This window comes from Netta rufina, assembly GCF_964035555.1.
Source record: "Netta rufina genome assembly, chromosome: 7".
Lineage (NCBI taxonomy): Eukaryota > Metazoa > Chordata > Aves > Anseriformes > Anatidae > Netta > Netta rufina.
Genome location: NC_140130.1, coordinates 16,273,891 through 16,291,246, shown reverse-complemented (window position 1 = coordinate 16,291,246; position 17,356 = coordinate 16,273,891). Strand labels below are relative to the sequence as shown.

The 17,356-nt window shown below is 41.1% G+C and overlaps 1 protein-coding gene across 7 annotated transcripts in view; it reads right to left on the bottom strand.

The window, feature by feature from the left end:
- The window catches only part of NDST2 (N-deacetylase and N-sulfotransferase 2), a 131,728-nt gene that overhangs the window by 46,774 nt on the left and 67,598 nt on the right, over positions 1–17,356 (bottom strand). For 6 of the 7 annotated variants that reach the window (XR_014618614.1, XR_014618615.1, XM_084290294.1 and 3 more), the window contains one exon: positions 2,919–2,979. The exons of the other annotated variant lie outside the window; for it this stretch is intronic. The gene's annotated coding sequence lies outside the window, so the exon portion shown is untranslated. The remainder of the gene's footprint in view (positions 1–2,918; positions 2,980–17,356) is intronic. 7 annotated transcript variants of the gene reach the window in all.

The window sequence follows — 17,356 nt, the reverse complement described above, 5'->3', positions numbered from 1 at the left end:
CAAAAACCCACCACTGTAACCTGCCAGTTCTCTTAAAACTTCAGTCCAAAAAAACAATTAAAATGTTCAAGACCCGATCCTGTCCAAGCACTAGAATTCATCTCTGTTGCTTAGAGGTGCCATGATGTCATGATGACACACCAGAAGTAAATCAGCATATTTCTGGAGATGTTTCAAGGACTTCACTGATGGGATTAGATCAACTCTGAAAGTTTCAGAGGAACTGGTTACTATAACCTACCCCAGACAAAGAGATGAACTTGTGACTGCAAAGAAATACCTGGCAGGAAAGTCCTTAACAGAATCAACTGACATGACAAAATAGACACAGTTAGGAATGGTAAAAAGATAACATATAATTGAAGAGAAAAGGAGTAATTTTTCCCTCTGCTTCAGCTATGACTGTACAGAGTTGAGAGAAAGGTTTTCAGGAACATAAAGGCTTATATAAAGGTTTTTTGAAAATTATGCAAGTAAGCTGCTAGCATTTTGTGGTACTATCTCTTTTTCTGACATTTAAGTGTATAGCATTATTGGCACATGCATCTCATTGTAGGTAACATTAAAACATTATTAACCAAAAGGAAGTATTGCTAAGACAAGGGCTGAACTAATCACGGGTTAGCACAAAGAAAGCCCAAAGTCCACTGCTAAAATAGCAGTAACTTACAGTTTCCAGTGCTTCCACTTTCAAATACAGTCAAATGGCTTCTGCCTGGCCTACCTGGCTATATATTCTACTGCATGATCCTTTCTCCATCTGCTAACATTTCTACATTTGTCTATTCCCCCATTGCCTACCTTTTCTTTCACAATGAACCCAAAGGCGCAGTGGCAATTTATTGTGGCCGTATCTGAAACGAAACATTATTCTCCCTTTGCTCTCATAGCCATGTCACATATGCACTGACATTAATAGAACGTATAAAGCATGAATTCCATTAATGGTATCTTCACTGCCTCATTTATTATATTTAATTTAACAATTTCTCATGTGAATATTACACCAAGCATCTACGGAATAACACAACTATTCAAGCTGTACAGAATGCCGATTTGCTCACTACACTCATTCTACACTATCACAAATTTTTATATAATTTATTCTGTTTCTACTTTGGAGTTTGCAACAGTCGTCCTGGCTTCTGTTACCACCCTACTCATCACAACAACGCATTGCAATTACGAAAATCTTTATCATGTGTTTCAAGTTATTTTTTCCTTTACTAGTCTCTGCAGATTGTACTTTCCAAATTAACAACAAAAAGTTTACAGAAGACAGGTTTACACATTTACTATTTGAATCATACCAGAAGAATGAACTATGAAAATGAAGAAACACCAGCTATATGGGACCTACTACTTTTTTTCCAGTCCTCTGAAATCCTTATATCTGATCAATGCTCGAGGCCCTATTCTACGTATCACCAGAAAAATCAGGGTGAGGAAGAAAAAGCATAGTGCTGTAGTATGAACTGGGCTGGGAAGGGGGGGTTGCCTAAGGAAAGTGGGAGCTACAAGAAGACCTGTCCCGTAAGGTATCTTTCATTTGGGCAACAGTATCACTCATCTATGGCTCCCCAGGATAATTAGGGTTGGAGTTTAGCTTTTGGTTGAGAGGAAGTTCGGCTCTGTAGTGTGAGAAGGGCTCAAAGAATCTGAAGTTGTCCTTTTAGTACATTTTTCTCACCACCTGAGTTTCTGTACACTAGAACTCAGCATTAAGTATGAGCTCCTGTAATTTCATTTTTATAAACCCAGCCTACTTCCATAACAAACGCACTATTCCATTCTCCATTTTTTCACCATCTAATTTTCTGCACAGCTGAAGCCATAATGACCTGCCTGCATAAAGCAATCTGAGATATCCTTGTAAGCAAGATCACTCTTCAGGCATTCTGGAGGAAAAGTATTTCAATCAGACTTCTCCAGCACACACACAAAAGCAAATTTCTGTGTTGTTTGAGGCAAGGAATGAAGGAACCTTTCAATGGACGAAAAGACATGGCCACGCCATCCCTCTTCTGCAGCAATGACTGTAGGAATTACAACCATTAAGACAGGATTGGCATTTTCAACGTACCACAGTGTCTGAAAGCCATAAATACCACAGGATCCAGATGCAAGTTCTGCATCAGGCACCTGGACAGGACCAGTGCTTTTTTGCTAGAGTATAATATTCAAGCTTATGAGCTAAACATAATTCACAAGAATTACTTTCCCTCACTATTCATACAAACAGAACTGAGGAAAAAAAGTAGGGCTCCTTTCCTCCAGCACAGAATTTAGACCACACCAATATTTCTATTTTTAATTACATTTATGATATTTCCTGTGGGTATAAGTCATGAATGCAGTTCCAGTATGCTGGGAGCAACATAAATATAATCATTCCCAAAGGGATCTTACAGCTGTTATGCACAGGTCAGAGATTCTGTGAAATGCAATATGTGAAACTTTAAAAGCTTTCTAGCCCACATCCTTCCCATTCCTCTTCAAATTTAGAATTAATGGAATACTGAAAAATGTTGCCCCAAATTTTGCCCACAAAGTATGCAAATATTCACTTAATTCAAATAAAATAATATTTAGCATTAAACAAACACCCATTCCTATCTCACTCAGGAGCTACATCAGAAATTCCTTTCTAATCCAAACCAACTCTGCTGTCACTCCATGCTGAGAGCTGTGTGACTGAAGACAAAAAAATGTGGAATTGTTTCCTCTGCAAATCATTCTAAGGTTGGGAAGGAGGAGTGCAACATCACATTTCTGCATTTAAGTCTAGCCTCCTCCTTCTACCTGATTCCTTAACTCTTATTTTGACACATGACCACTCAAAAGGACAGAAATAAGCTCTTCCCCTTGCCAAATCTAGAGATGGCATACCATAGAAACAGAAAAGATTCTTCACTTACCTCTGATCGCAGTTTGGGAAAGGAAAAACACTCATCAGCTGCTTCTCTCAGCAATTATGTTCTGTTTTAAAATAAATAAAAAAGAAACAAGACTTTAAGCACAGCCTCTGTCTCTCTTGCCTGAAGTTAGCCTCCATCAGTGTTTGTAAACATTTACTTAGCAGGAGCACCTTCGCTCTCCAGAACCAAGGTAATGATTACGTTACACTAACCATGGCATGAGGACAGAACAAGGCCATTACAACAGCCTTGCTGGCACTGACTAGACAATGATGTCGGGTTGTACTTCAGCAGGCTCAGTTGTGCAAGACTGAGAAAGAGAGTTGTGAGATGAGAAATGACAAGCACAGGAGAGAAAAAAAAAAAAAAAGAAACAAAACAAAACAAAAAAAAAACAGGAACCTGGACTCAGAGGTAAACCACAAAGAAAAATGAAAGTTCACAGAACAAGCAAATGCGGTTGAGCTGAGAGAACTGGACAAGCCAGAGTCGTTCTAATGTGATTTCTCACATCTGTTCATTAGGATTGCTGCCTTTGAAACAGTGAACAAAGCAAACTATAAGATGCTATTTCTTTAGTGTTAGCCACAGCTGAATCAGTTCAGTAAAACTTTAGTGGTGTGACAAAGTTTGTGTAGTGTACTGGCAAAGCCTTTAAAAGAGTCAGGCCCATAAGGTATACTGTGAATCAAAAACAAACCTCCTGAGTACTGAGTTACACCCTTCCTCCACCCCTCTACCTGGCTGGTGATCACACAGATGAAAGTTACTTTGTGAAACTAAGTGAAGCTCAGGTAACTTCTGTGCAGGTACACACACAGGCAACATACGCCAGATTACCAGTGGAAAGCCCTCAGTGGAGCTGATGAAATCCACGAAGACAGCTCAGATTAGAACAAGGCTGGGGCTAGAAGGGTGATTTTATCGTGCCTGTTGTACAGAGGGCCTCTAAAGGCAGATCTTCTACCTCAGCAGTGTATCAGATACACAAGTACTCTGTTGTAGCTTTCCAGCTCACACAGACCTTGATTCAGCAGACACACCGACCTTTGAGTTTCCAATAATCTTTAATACCTCTACAGCCAACTAGTAAACAAGAACTACACCTGTGCTGCCTGTAAATAAAACCAAGCATTCCCGAATCCCTGCTTTCCTCACATTTAAACTGCAAATTTAAAAGAGCAGCAAAATTTTCTCTTTTCATTTTTCCAGGTTTGATAAGGATTAGTTTAGAAGAACACACCTACTCTTCCCCTGCCATCCTCAGTACACAACCTTCCTCTTTTCCTGTGATCCAAGAACCACCAAATATCCTTAGTTGAACGGGGTCCTCAAGGATCATGGGGCTCCTGGCCCCACACAGCACCACCCCAAAATCAAACCATGTACCTGAGAGCGCTGTCCGACCAGTGCTTGAACTCTGTCAGGCTCGGTGTTGTGGCCAACCGCCAGTGGGTTCTTCAGTGAAGCACCTTTTCTTAACAGAAAAGGTTGGTTCTTCAGTGCAGAACCTTTCCCTAACCTCCAGCCTGACCCTCCCCTGTCCCAGCTCCATGCCGTTCCCTCGGGTCCTGTCGCTGTCCCCAGAGAGCAGAGCTCAGCGCCTGCCCCTCCGCTCCCCTCCCCTCGTGAGGGAGCTGCAGGCCGCCATGAGGCCTCCCCTCAGCCTGCTCTGCTCTGGGCTAACAAACCCAGGACCCTCAGCCGCTCCTTGTGCCTCTCACTCTCTAGACCCTTCACTATTTTGTAGCCCTCATTTTGGCATGCACTAACAGTTTTATGTCCTCCTTACATTGTGGCACGCAAACCTATGGTTGGTGACTGCCCGGCCGCCCTTTTGTTTGGAAAGTTCTAGAATTCTTACGTAACTGCACTAAGGAGTTCTGGAAGGCGTGAAGAGGAAGCCTGCATCCCTGGCCTCCACAAATCCTAACACGTTAGGACAAACATTATCTTGTCCTTATCCTCGTACGATAGGACAGGAGGGCAGAATTTAACATCAGTTGAATTAGGTAACAAGGAATTTAAGCTAAATGCAGTAAGTAGCAGTCCATATTTTGTCACTGGCTATTATCAAGCAGACAGACTTTTCCGTCAGTAAAATATGACTGGAATTGGCCAAATCTGATTGCACTGCAAGATTTATTGTAAAGACCCATAAGCTAACAGACTGGTATAAAGCAACACTGATGGATGACACTGCTACAATTTCCATGGAAAGCCAAGTTAGGTGGGAAAAACCTTGCATAACAACTTTCCCTTTTCCTCCTTCATACATAGTCATCTGCCCGTGTCATCCATGAGAAGCAGGTATATTTGTATGTTTGGAAAGCACCAGCACAAAGTGCACGTTACCACCATCATCAACAGCTGCTAAACTCCCAAACGCTTCACAGAGAACAACACATTTCATCTCCAGGCATCAAAGTATTCACTAACGGCATGAACCTCTGCCTAGCACACAATTAAGTGACTTTGCAAAGATGTCATTAACTCTAGGAGCTTCACATCTTTTCCCATGTTTGTATTTAGTTTCCAATTTACCAGCCATAACAGTAGAGTGGGAAAGCTCCTGAAGCACGCAGGAACCCAGCCAGGCAAGTTCCTTAAGGAGCTCCTCTGAGACAGGGGGTGCACCGTATGGAGACTCAGTAAGCAATGACTTTTATTTTCCTGACAGTTTTATTTCTCAAACACCACCCTCATTGAAAATTTCACTTGATTTTTTTACCCTGGAAAAAAAGCCAAACCTAAACATAACAGATGCTCTCTGGAACACCCAGGACACATGCAAGAGCATGTGTGTGGTCCACTTCACCACTACAGGACAAAACAGCTTTCTGGAAAATGAGAAGGGTGCTTAGTTTTTCTCAGCAGAAAAACCTTAATGTTTACGCTAATTTGATATACATGTAACAGGGTCCACTCAGTTAAAAGAAAAGTATTCACACAGGAGCTCAACCAAGTGTAACTACTTTCCCATGAAGATCTTATCCTCAGTGTGGGCAAACAGTCCAAGGAACACCATACAGACAGCAGTTCTGTTCTGTGTGTCTCTGTAATTACAGCAGAGAAACAGTGCTAATGACAGACCCTAGTTTAAAAACAGTAATAATAATAAAAGCCCGAAAGAGAAGCATAGTGAAAATATATGAGGAAGCATATATTGGGAAACGTAAAACCTTGATAAGGTCTTAATATTAAAGGATTTAAAGGGACACAAACAACAAGTAGGATGCCCTGACTAGTAGTAGACTGGGGAGGATTTTTAGTTAATTTCTGTAAAAAAACAAGATAGAGAATAAAAAAGGAGAGAAACTTGAAATCTGCATTTCTTCCCAAATAACATATATAAGATCACCAAAATACTTGTGTAGGTTTACAGTTCGAAGCTGCACAAAGGCACACAGACCAAAAAGAAAGAAGGAAACTTGGCAGTAAGGATATACCTGAAATAGTTGATCAAGGATATCTAAGGTAGGTTATCTTAACAAATAAAGCTCCGCTATGGCTCACTTATGCGCACCCCGCAGAACCGTTTTGAGAAGAGAAATTGTTTCAGAGACCCAGTAAATCTTTTAAGTGAATTTGTATTTCTGATAATAAGGGAAAGCAGCCTCATTTTCAAAGTTCTAGAAATGATCTCTTAAATTCCTCCCCTCACTCTTGTATGACAGGTTGCCCTCAACATAGTTCACTGGAGAAGCTTTCAAAACAGAAGAAAAAGGCAGAGGCACCTGAGGGAGGAACAGCATCAGTTAGATCACATAAAGCAAATGGCTTAGTCTGATTCACCACTTAGCCAATGCCCTATTTCAGGTCTTGCATATCCTCCTCGTGTGGTATCATCCTGTCTGCAGACAATAAAAGCAAGCTTTCCTCCCTGTATGCCTCCTCATGTTTTAGAAGGCCCAGTCCCAGTCTGTCATCAGCATGACTGTGCTTGTTTGCAACCTGTACTGCTCAGAAATGCCCATGACCCTGACAGCTCCAGCAGTTCTTAAAAAGGGTAATGCAAGCAGTGAAGTGTTAAAACTGTAATTCTATTCTGTCTTTGTCTCTGTTCTTTCCTCTCTTGCCATCAGTTAGCTGCATATCTCCCAACAAGCAAAAAAGCTAACCAATTGCTACCAACGCCAATGGGAAAAAAGATAGTAACAACCTTTTTCCCAACATTGCAGCCTGGCAGCTAAAATCATGCCAACTCTGAGAGAAGAAATTTGGAAGAAAAAAAGAAAAAAAGAAAAAAAAGAAAGAAATAAAAAAAAAAAGAAAAAAAGAAAAAAAAAAGAAAGAAATAAAAAAAAAGAAAAAAAGAAAAAAAAAAGAAAAAAAAAGAGGGAGGGGGAGATAGCAACAGCTAAAACATTCAAAACATTGGGAAAAGACCTTTCATTGTTCTACGCTTTCTGTTCTCATCACGTGGGTGGGAAGGAAACAGCTTTCTCAACTGACAAACTTCCATTTATACAAGCCTTTTTCTTCCCTTTGTTTCTGTCTGTTCCATCAATAGGCACAGAATGGTCTAGAAAGAAGGAAAAAATGTGATTTAAGTATTAGACAGATACATCTTAAAAGACTGTCAGTTCCAGCAGCAGTGTTGTATTGAAAAGACAAGGGTTTTAAACTAAAAGAGGGGAGTTTTAAATTATGTACTAATAAGAAATCCTTCAGTCAGAGGGTGGTGAGGCACTGGACCAGGTTGCCCAGAGGAGCTGTGGGTGCCCCATCCCTGGAGGTGTTCAAGGCCAGGCTGGATGTCCAGGCAATCTGGTCTAGTGGTGGATGTCCCTGTCCACGCCAGGGGGGTTGGAACTAGTTGGTCTTTAAGGTCCCTTCCAACCCAAACCATTCTATGACTTTATGTTTCCCGTTCTGCCACAGAGCCACTGCCTCCTGACAACAATGCTGCAATTAAGATGATAGCACTGAGCATTCCCTCAACTACTGGGTTAAAAAGCAGAGCTCTGTATTTAAACTTTTCACTCCATTCAGATCATTTAAGCAATTCTGTTCATGACTTTAAATTCAGGCTCCTCCTCCTCAAAACAGTAAAAGTGAAGAGCCCTCCAAAAAACTAACCGCAACCAGGTTGGTACTAGTCCTTCCCTGGTCCTAATAAACTATGGCTCCTACAGACAAAGCAATGCCACATCTCCCCTGTACCAGTTCTAGAGTCATCACTATCTCAATAAAAATAGCATTTTTTAAAAATCAGCAAACAAATTACCAGCTGGATGAAAGGCAGGCAAGTGTTCAGCTTCCAGACAGACAGCCTGAAAACACCTAGGAGCTGGATTCCTAGGAAAGGATCTGATGGCAACAGAATGCTATGGAAATACTTCATGCCTAAGTAGTGACCCCCCCAACTGACAGCAAAGTTGACAGATACCATGGGGAATTTCAAGAGGAAGAGGGTCACATTTCACTCATTTTATTCCTCCTTTATATACAGCAAATAAAGTCAGAAGCCTGCTGACTTTAAGTCCATGTAATTCCTTTTCTACATTTTTCATTTATCATTGTCAATATTTGATCTGGACAGTGTTGCCTCTTCAGGCTCCTTTTGCTTACTTTTATCTCTGTCTTTTATCATAATACGAAGTGCACTCTACATTGCACAGGAGATTCCTCCAATAACTAAGAATATGAGGGAGGGAAACTAATAAAGTTTAAGCATCTCCTCACTTAACCCCACAAATGTGCCCATAGTGTTATGAATTGGCAGTTCCAAGATATGATTCTCCACCACCAAGGAAGCAATTAAAATTAAAATTAACAATGTTTATTTTCTGTAAAAAGGTGAAAAGACAATAAAGTTAATAATCTATTCCCAAATAAAAGGTATAAAACACAAGCTTGATATGACTGTAAAGGCACACTACGATGAAGAAAATGGAGTTTTGTCCATAATTCAGCTTTAATGCACTGTTTAAACAGCTTTCCTTGTATGTACTTTCAGGTTCACAGTAATAACTTCTAAGATGCCCAGTAAGCAGCCGTATCACAGCTGGTTGCACACAAAAGATACTTAATGAGAAGAGATACTCCATCCAATAAACAAAATAAAAATTACAGATAGAGGTCTTCTTCCTGGATGCAAAAACACAAAGCTGAACGAAAGCCAAATCTGAAAACAGAATAAATATGGTATCTTGAAGCCAAATTGCGAAAGGATTAGACTCATTAGTAGATTGGCCATATCCACACCTTTTTAATTAGGTGCATTATGCCTTTTTCAATAGGTGAGAGAAATAAATTTGCATACAAGGAAACAGAAAAAATGTAAAAATAATTGATGCTTTTAGGAGGATTAGGGGAATGAAGAAACTGAAACTTCTTACCCAATTACATTTTCCATGTTTAGCCACCATTCAGCCCCAGTTTCAGCTTAGCCAATGCTCAGAAACAGCCCTGTACCTTCAGGATTTTTCCCACACTGAGGTGTGACAGTTTTCTTTCTCTTTCCCCACAGTTTTCTCAAGATCTGCTCCTGACTGATGGTGCTTTCCAAAACGCCTCTATAGCTGGCTGCTGATGGCGAGCACTGCAGGTGCAGTCAGCTGGTGAGGAATGCACAAATGTCGAACAGACTGCTCCCTCTTCCCTGGCGGCTCCCAGTCGCCACCAAGGTTGGCTATAGAAATGCTCAAATAGTTGCCAAGCCTTGCCACAGCTGAAAATATATACCTGATCCACCCACAGAAGTCTCCACTCCCATATAAGTGTGTCTGGAAGAACACACAAATGCACCATTTTAACTCTACTTCTCATCCCTCTCCCTTTATACATCCTGCAACACCCAGGTAAAACAACCCAGCACCCAAAATCCATTTTAAAAGAAAATAAACAATGCAGCTGCTCGATCCAATTCTTTACTACACCTGGAAAAAGATCTTTGCATGAACCAGTAATTCTTTTCTCCTTACTCTCCATGAGACAACGCTCCATACAGACTGTGGCTGGTGAAAGAGCAGCGCAAGAACAATGTGAGAAGAGGAGTGTTGATTCTTTCAGTGCCACAGGTGCAAGGACTTGGCCACATCCTTTCACTTGGTCTTTTGAAGTCAACAAATTGACTGCAGCTAAATTGTCAGGAAGAATGGCATCTGAAAAAGGTACACATGATCAACCAACCTGAGTTCAAGGAACACCATAAATGCTTTGAGATTAGCTAGTCAGAAAAGCCGGCAGATCCTCTAGGCCACTGGGTTACGATCAGGGAGAAGCGTCAGTACTTAGAGACTGACTCGTGGAAGCACGACTAAAGCAGCTCTGTGCGGCATTGTTTGAGAACCACTGACCCAGAAAGGCACTAAAGCAAAGCCGTGCATAACACTCCCAACACAGGCACTCAGCCCTGTGCTCTGCTGTTGGAAGGAAAACCCTGCACAGAGCTCCATGATTTCACAGTCCACATACACAGCTAAGGGAGCTTTTGTGCTGACGGTGAAATGAAAATGCCCACTTCCCTTCTGACTTTCTCCTCAAGTCTCAAGTTAAAAGCTGTCTGCTGCTTTCCTGCTTTCTCTTCCCCCTTCTTATTTCACCCTTCTACAGCAATTCCAGCTGAATCAATCAGTGATTAAATTCCATGTGTTTTCATGTGAACATCTGATTTTTTTTGGCTTCCCCGGAACATTACCGAAGGCCCCCCTGCCACTCCTCTCTCACTCCCCGAGATCGAAATATACACAACTTTGTCTCAGCACCACTTCCCAGTAAGGCCACACTTGTGTTTTTAAGAGAGGCATCCAGCCAGCTGGAGGTTTCTTTACGGCTTCACTAAGTGCAAAGCCTTTTAGACCTGTAAATTGAGCCAAAACCCAGACCTACCATGCCCTTGTGGGACCAACAATATTCTTGCATTACTTGAAAAAGAAAACACATGAACCATCAGACTAAAAAGCATGTGACATGGCATCTGAATATTATCACTGTAGGATACTATCAGTGTTTCAGCAGATGAAACACAGCAGGGCCCAGTGTGCAAGATAATTGTTTTTTAAGACAATCAGCTATGCTGCATTTTAAGGTAGGTAGGAAAAAAAAAGTCCTAAAGCAGAAACGTTGCTGGAGTTTTATACAACATTTACCCGTCAATGTGAGAATCTGATCTAATGCTCAGCACAACCAGCAGAAGTATTTCCACTGAATTCAGTAGGCACAGGGTCAGGATTTACATTGATGTTGTGCTGGTACATGCACATATGTTTATGCACATAAACACCATGCCATGCAGTATTATAATAATTTTTTTCTGGCATGGAACTGTCTATGCATTACACATGAATCACAGCAAAGTGTTTTTTCTGTTGGTGCTGGCGTGTGTTTTTTTTTTTAGTATTAAAAAACATCTTTCTCCTTTGGGACATAACCATAGACCACTGTAATCTCTATGATAACACAGATTTTCTTCTTGCTAATAATCTTCTTCCCTCCTCAGTATAGAAAGTGAGCATGTAAAGTGAATGACCTACCAAATCCCCTTCAGTTAAGGAACACTCTGCTCAGATGCATTGATACTCCTAAACTACATTTTCTTACTCACGTTATGAAGATGCATGTTCCTTTTGTTTTAACAGATTTACAATAGACAAAGTCAGTGACAACCCCCTGAGTTAGCTCATAAATCAGCAAAAAAGTCAGGGGAAACTGCCTTTTTTATCCCAGCAGTGTGAACAGAAACTGCCCTTATCCAGCATTATTTACCAGACCATCTTCCTGGTGAATTGTATAACCCTTGCAAACAGGTCCTGAACACATCCATGCTCCTAGGAACTCAGGTAGTTGCAGATCATAGGGCTATTCATTGGAAATGTTTTTTTCTGATTCTTACCCTTCAGCTTAACTACCAGTCCAACCTGAATATTATCAAAACAGACAAAAGGGAAATCATTGCCCCAATAACAACACTGAAACCACTTTGTACTTCTAACCACTATTTTCCTCAGGCAAAGGCTCTGCCATCTCACCCTGACTCAAGTCTGACTCAAATGTCAAAAGAAAAGCAGAGCTGTTTAAATGAAATAGCATTTAAAGTCCTACTTCTACAGAATAACAGCAAAGTTCTCACTAAAACAGGGGAAGCCTAATTTTTCTGGCTTACAGGGTAGAGAAGCTGAGGAACACAGCACAGGCACGGGCACTTACCAGGTCAGCAGCAGAACCACAGTCCGAGGTAAGAGCCACTGAGCGCACAGACTGCTAACCACTGCCTGCTTCCTCTGGAGTACTATCCTCTGCCAGCTCAGAGCACCCTTGAGTTTTTGGCTCACATGGAGCCCGGCCACACTGCACTTTCTGAGGTTGCTGGCATAACCAAGACAGGACTGTGGCTCAAAGTTCTGTCCTCCAGCTGCAATTCTTCATCACCACAGATGTGATATACATTACGTTCAGTACAGGGCACCTTCAAGTGCTCACCAAAGGCTGTCATTTGATGCAACAGTTTCCCAATAAAAATCACTGTCCTTTATTTTTTTCTAGCACCTTCTTGTCAATTCCAACTCACAATCAGTTGTGCATTTTCGCTACCAAAGGACATCCCACACTGCAACACAAAATTTAAGAAAATATTTTTTCAACAACAAGCCTGATACCTTCTTACCAAACAGAACAAGAACAGTTCTTTTAACAAAATCAGATTTTAAATGTTATCAGAGCTGTCTCTTCTCCATCTCAATGGCGACTGGATGACAATTTTCTGTCCTTTTTGCTGCCTTGTCTATCTCAGCTGGACTCAAGCTAATAAGCTTCTCATTAATGAAATGACTATGCCAAGGTACTGGCAGATGGCCCTGTGTTCCAAGCACATCTTTCCATTCCCTCCCTCCCAGAAGTCCTAATCTACACACAGTGTAATCGTCACAAAAACATATGCTCCCTGACAGAAAGCTTCCCTTCCATTATCTCTGTACTCTAAGGGATTGACCCCTGAAACCTCAGGGACATGAAGCAACTCCCTTCTTACTCAAGTCTCAGTTTCCTCTGTGCCTGAAAACACATTCACCAGGTCCTGGCCAAAGTGCCTGTACCACGCTAATCTTCCCCACCGTACTACTGTCCGTATCCTATTCCGTTACTAAGCACAATGCATATACACATATATGTTCATACTAAAAAAAAATATTAAAGTAATACATATATGGTATTTCTTGCGTGCTTTGCTTTGCCACTGTTTTATATACAGGTCCCTGTGACAGTACATGAGCCTTCCTCTCAGAAAAAGTATATACTATAACTTATGTTGGTTACCCGTAAACCTCTTGTGCACCACTTCCATTGTAATGCCGAGTGAGTCAGTCACTAATTGTGTATCTCATGTATCTTAAAATAATCTATTTGTATCATCTGTTGGCTCCCTCTCCCCATCAATTTAATCAGATTATTGTGATTGATGAATTCATTAATACGGTCATCATATCCTGAGAGCACAGCAACTTCTAGACAGAAGCTCAGGAAGGAAGAACTATCTCCCTTTTGCACATGCAAAGCATTATGAGCAGGGGAGTAGATGAGTACTATCTGCTTCCCAGTTGTGGAAGGACTACAGAAAGGTTATTTCTTGACATTTAGGATCAACCTGGCTGGAGCTCCTCAGAGAATGCTGGTGGCACGATGGGTGCTGACAGGCCACCATAGTGAGATGGGCTATTTTAGGTCTCCAAATTGATTCTGGGCCTTCTGATCTTTTTTATTTTATTTTTTTTCCAGAGGAAGAGAAAATTTGATTGACAGTTCTCTTCTGCATTTAAGCCCAACAGTAGTGAACAGTTTTCCTCAGCAATATAATGCAGAAAAGCTTGCCTTTAATCTTTGCCCCCCTCTTTTTCAACTTCAAGTTGGAAGTCTTCAAAGCCAGACCCTTCCTCACCGAACAAGTCACTCCTGATTGTATGGAATAACTTAAGCCTGGCAGCTCCAACACTACCTACGACAGGTAAAATAGAACAAATGTGCACTCATATTCTATACTGAAACAAAAAAACAATAGGTCAAATACAAATATCAGTAAGACAAGAAAAAAAAGAGAAATATTATTTAGACAGAGGTAGAGACAGCATAATTATACTTTATGTTTCTGTAGCTTTTGTCAACCAAAAATAAATAAGCTAAAACACTTTGGGAGCACACCTTCCCAATCCTGTCGAGTAGTAAATAAAATGAAAATAGAAGGAGCATGGCACTTACCCTGAGAAACAGTGACAGCAGAAAAGCATGCAACAACACCGTTCAAATATCCAGGAGTTGTGACTGCCTGAGGAGGGTGATATAAATGACATCCACCAGAGCTCACTATTTGAGGAAAGCTATTCACAACTGAGACATCTTTGCCTTCAGCTGTAACTTTGTTTCTTTCTAAAAACATCATAAACCAGATTTAAAAGGTTTTAGTTAAAAATATGGTAAGACACCAAATTTCTAGCAAGAAAACCTAGTCTCTACGTTCTGTTGGCTGCCAGCGCAACACCCAAGATGACACTGAGCATCAGAGGATCAAAAAGATCGCAGCGAGCGTCTGTTGAGCAGAGAACACAGAATTTGGATAAGGATTATTTTGGGAGGATGGCCAGCCTGGTAAACAGCAGCAAGCAAACAGGAAAGGTTACTTGTTGCAGGCAGAAATGCACAATAGGCTTCCAGAAACTAAACACACCATATGTAATTAAAGCAATTTATTACAGCTATGTGGCTTCACACATTTGCAAATGCATTTTCCCCTTTTTAGTCTCAGAGTGATGTGCTTATTCATGCAAACTGAAAGGAAATATGTAAACAGTTTTGAAAATACGAGCAGAAAGTGTGAGAACAGAACATTTGATATGGCATTATCTTACAATTGCCTCCAGATTCCTCTCTGGTCACTGTGTGGGCAGCACATTCCCAGGACAGGGTGGGGGTGGGCAGGAGAAGGGGACTGTACCGCTATTCATGAACTTGGGTTTGTCTTTTCCTGCTGAGGTTCATTAGTGACCCACTGGAGCACTGGGGAGGAGGGAGGAGAGCTTGTTCCGCTGGAAAAAGCAGGCCCAAGGAGCTCCTGAGGCCGAAGGTGCCTGCAGAGACCAGGCCAGGCCTCTTGCTGAGGTGCTGGCCAGCCCAGGCTGCCAACTGCTGCCCACACAGACCTGTAACTCCCCGCTCATGCTTTCACGTCCCTTTATGGCCTCTCACTTGGATGTACCCAATGCAATCATTGAAGAGAAAGTTAATTCATCACAGTGAAGTTCTTACAAAACAGGCCACACTCTCCCCAGCCCCTGCACATGTAAAAATAAAAGTTACATCGCCTTCATTGCCCAGACTTTCACAGAAGTCCAGAGATGTCAGCAACAGCTACTTGGGACAGATGGGCCACAAAGGACAGCAATATTTGCAGCCACACTGACTACCAACGCCTGCAGGCTTCCCCACCAGAGAAATGAAGCATTCCCATCTTGCACCATACATCTGGCTGCTATAGGCAGAGGAACCATCCCACCACCTCGCTCCAGCAAGCATCAGGGAATGCCCCATCAGACAGCATGTTGTTGGTGACAGCTGAAGATGCTGCTAAGACCTCCTGTTTACTGGGAAAGGACTCTGCCCGTAGATTTTCCTCTCAACAATCTCCTGCCAGCAGATACTCCTTTCCACCAGTCACCCGGACCCTCTGTAACACCGACCAGCTTTATAGCCAAGGCGACACGGCAAAGCAAGGCCTCTCCACAGCTCTGAAGACAAGGAGAGATTTTGAAGCTGTGGTATGGAAATAATGCGTGATTGCTGACAAGTGGATGATAAGCCCTGAGCACATAACAGATAGCTATTGTTGGAGGCTGGCTATGGCCGGAGCGGCACTGAGTCATGCCTACAAATTAGGTGGTAAAAGAAAAGGTGGGGGGGGACACAGTTGGGGATTTTGGATAACTGTTTTTTTCTGAGCAGCCCACTGTTAGCTCAGGTATCCCTCACAGCAGAGGGATGTGGAAATGACAGAGCTGTGATTTAGCCCAGGCCCCTTTCAAAACCTCTCCCTGTGAGAGATATCAAGAATGCCTTCATACGCTGGAGCCTATAAAAATGGTAAAAGATAGTGTTTGAGGTCTTCTCAGTTGAGTGTTAATTTCTGTTCCATTTTTAAACCGGTAACATCTGGGGCATAAAAGCCAGAAAATTACTCTGCCATGTAAGAAGAAAATAATACAACAAGCGAGACTGAAGCACAGCAGAATGACAGAAGCCACTAGACTGTGATCACAGTGAGTTATAAACCAGAATACATCACATTAATGAGGTAGGAAAAGATTTGCTATGTGTAGAGGATTACAAAGAGTCTAATAAAAACATTTTCTATTAAGAGAAAAACATAATCCAATCCATAGGGAAACAACTTTCAAATTATACAAATCATGATACAAAGTGCAGAATATAAAAATTCAGTAAAAATGGCATGAAGCACTGACATAAAGCAAGTTGCCAACAAAAACTGGTAAAATTGTAGCACTGGTGAATGACAAACTTATCTACTTGATCTAACCAAACTGATGGTAGGAAGAGATTTTCAAGACTTGAACTAGCAAACACTGTGCTCTGAGGCAACACAGATGATGGCACAGAGAGGTTTAGATTAATAAACCCGATTTCTTTAGCTAGAAAAGGAGTTGAAATTATTATTATTATTACTTTTTTTTTTTTTTTTTTTGGTGTGTGTCTGATGCATTTAAAGAGTACCCAAAGCAGCTTGCACCTGACCTATGACGAGGACTGTATGTACTCTGGCAATACAAGCCAATTGTAATCCAAAAAATAATTTACATATGTATTACCTTCAGACAAATCAAAGAAGAAGAAACACAATAGCACATTGTATTTAAGGTTAATAAAAGCAAAGTACCAAAATGTGGAAAGTATAATCACACATACTTTTTTTTTTTTTTTTTTAAAGGTCATAGATGAATTACTAACTCATAAAAAAGGAAAAAAACACATAGACACCTTCATGAAGGTATGCTGTGTGCTTAATAAGCAGTGACAGTAAAAATGCTAATTAAGTTTATATATATGCATATGAGGAATGAAAATGTGAGTAGCACAAGAATTAATATGCTCTCTCCCCTGTGAAAACACTGGCCACTTCCTACCTCTTCATCCTAAAACAACAGAACATTGAAGTCATGGATTGAAATTGCTAATGAAAAAGAATAACATAAATAAACCAATCTAAAGTCTAACTTTAAAGTTTTAATCTGAAGTCTGTTTGTGCATGCTCCCTCTCCCTCAAAATCAGAAAGGGAATAGGCTCAAGAGGCACATTAAAAAGCCCTAAACAGTCAAGAGAAGAAACTAGACTGATTAAGAACGATTAATTAGTATTTGTAATAAAAGACCAAGGGAATACACAGTGAAACTCAGAGGCAAAAATTTGTCTGATTTGAGATGATATAGTTTCACAT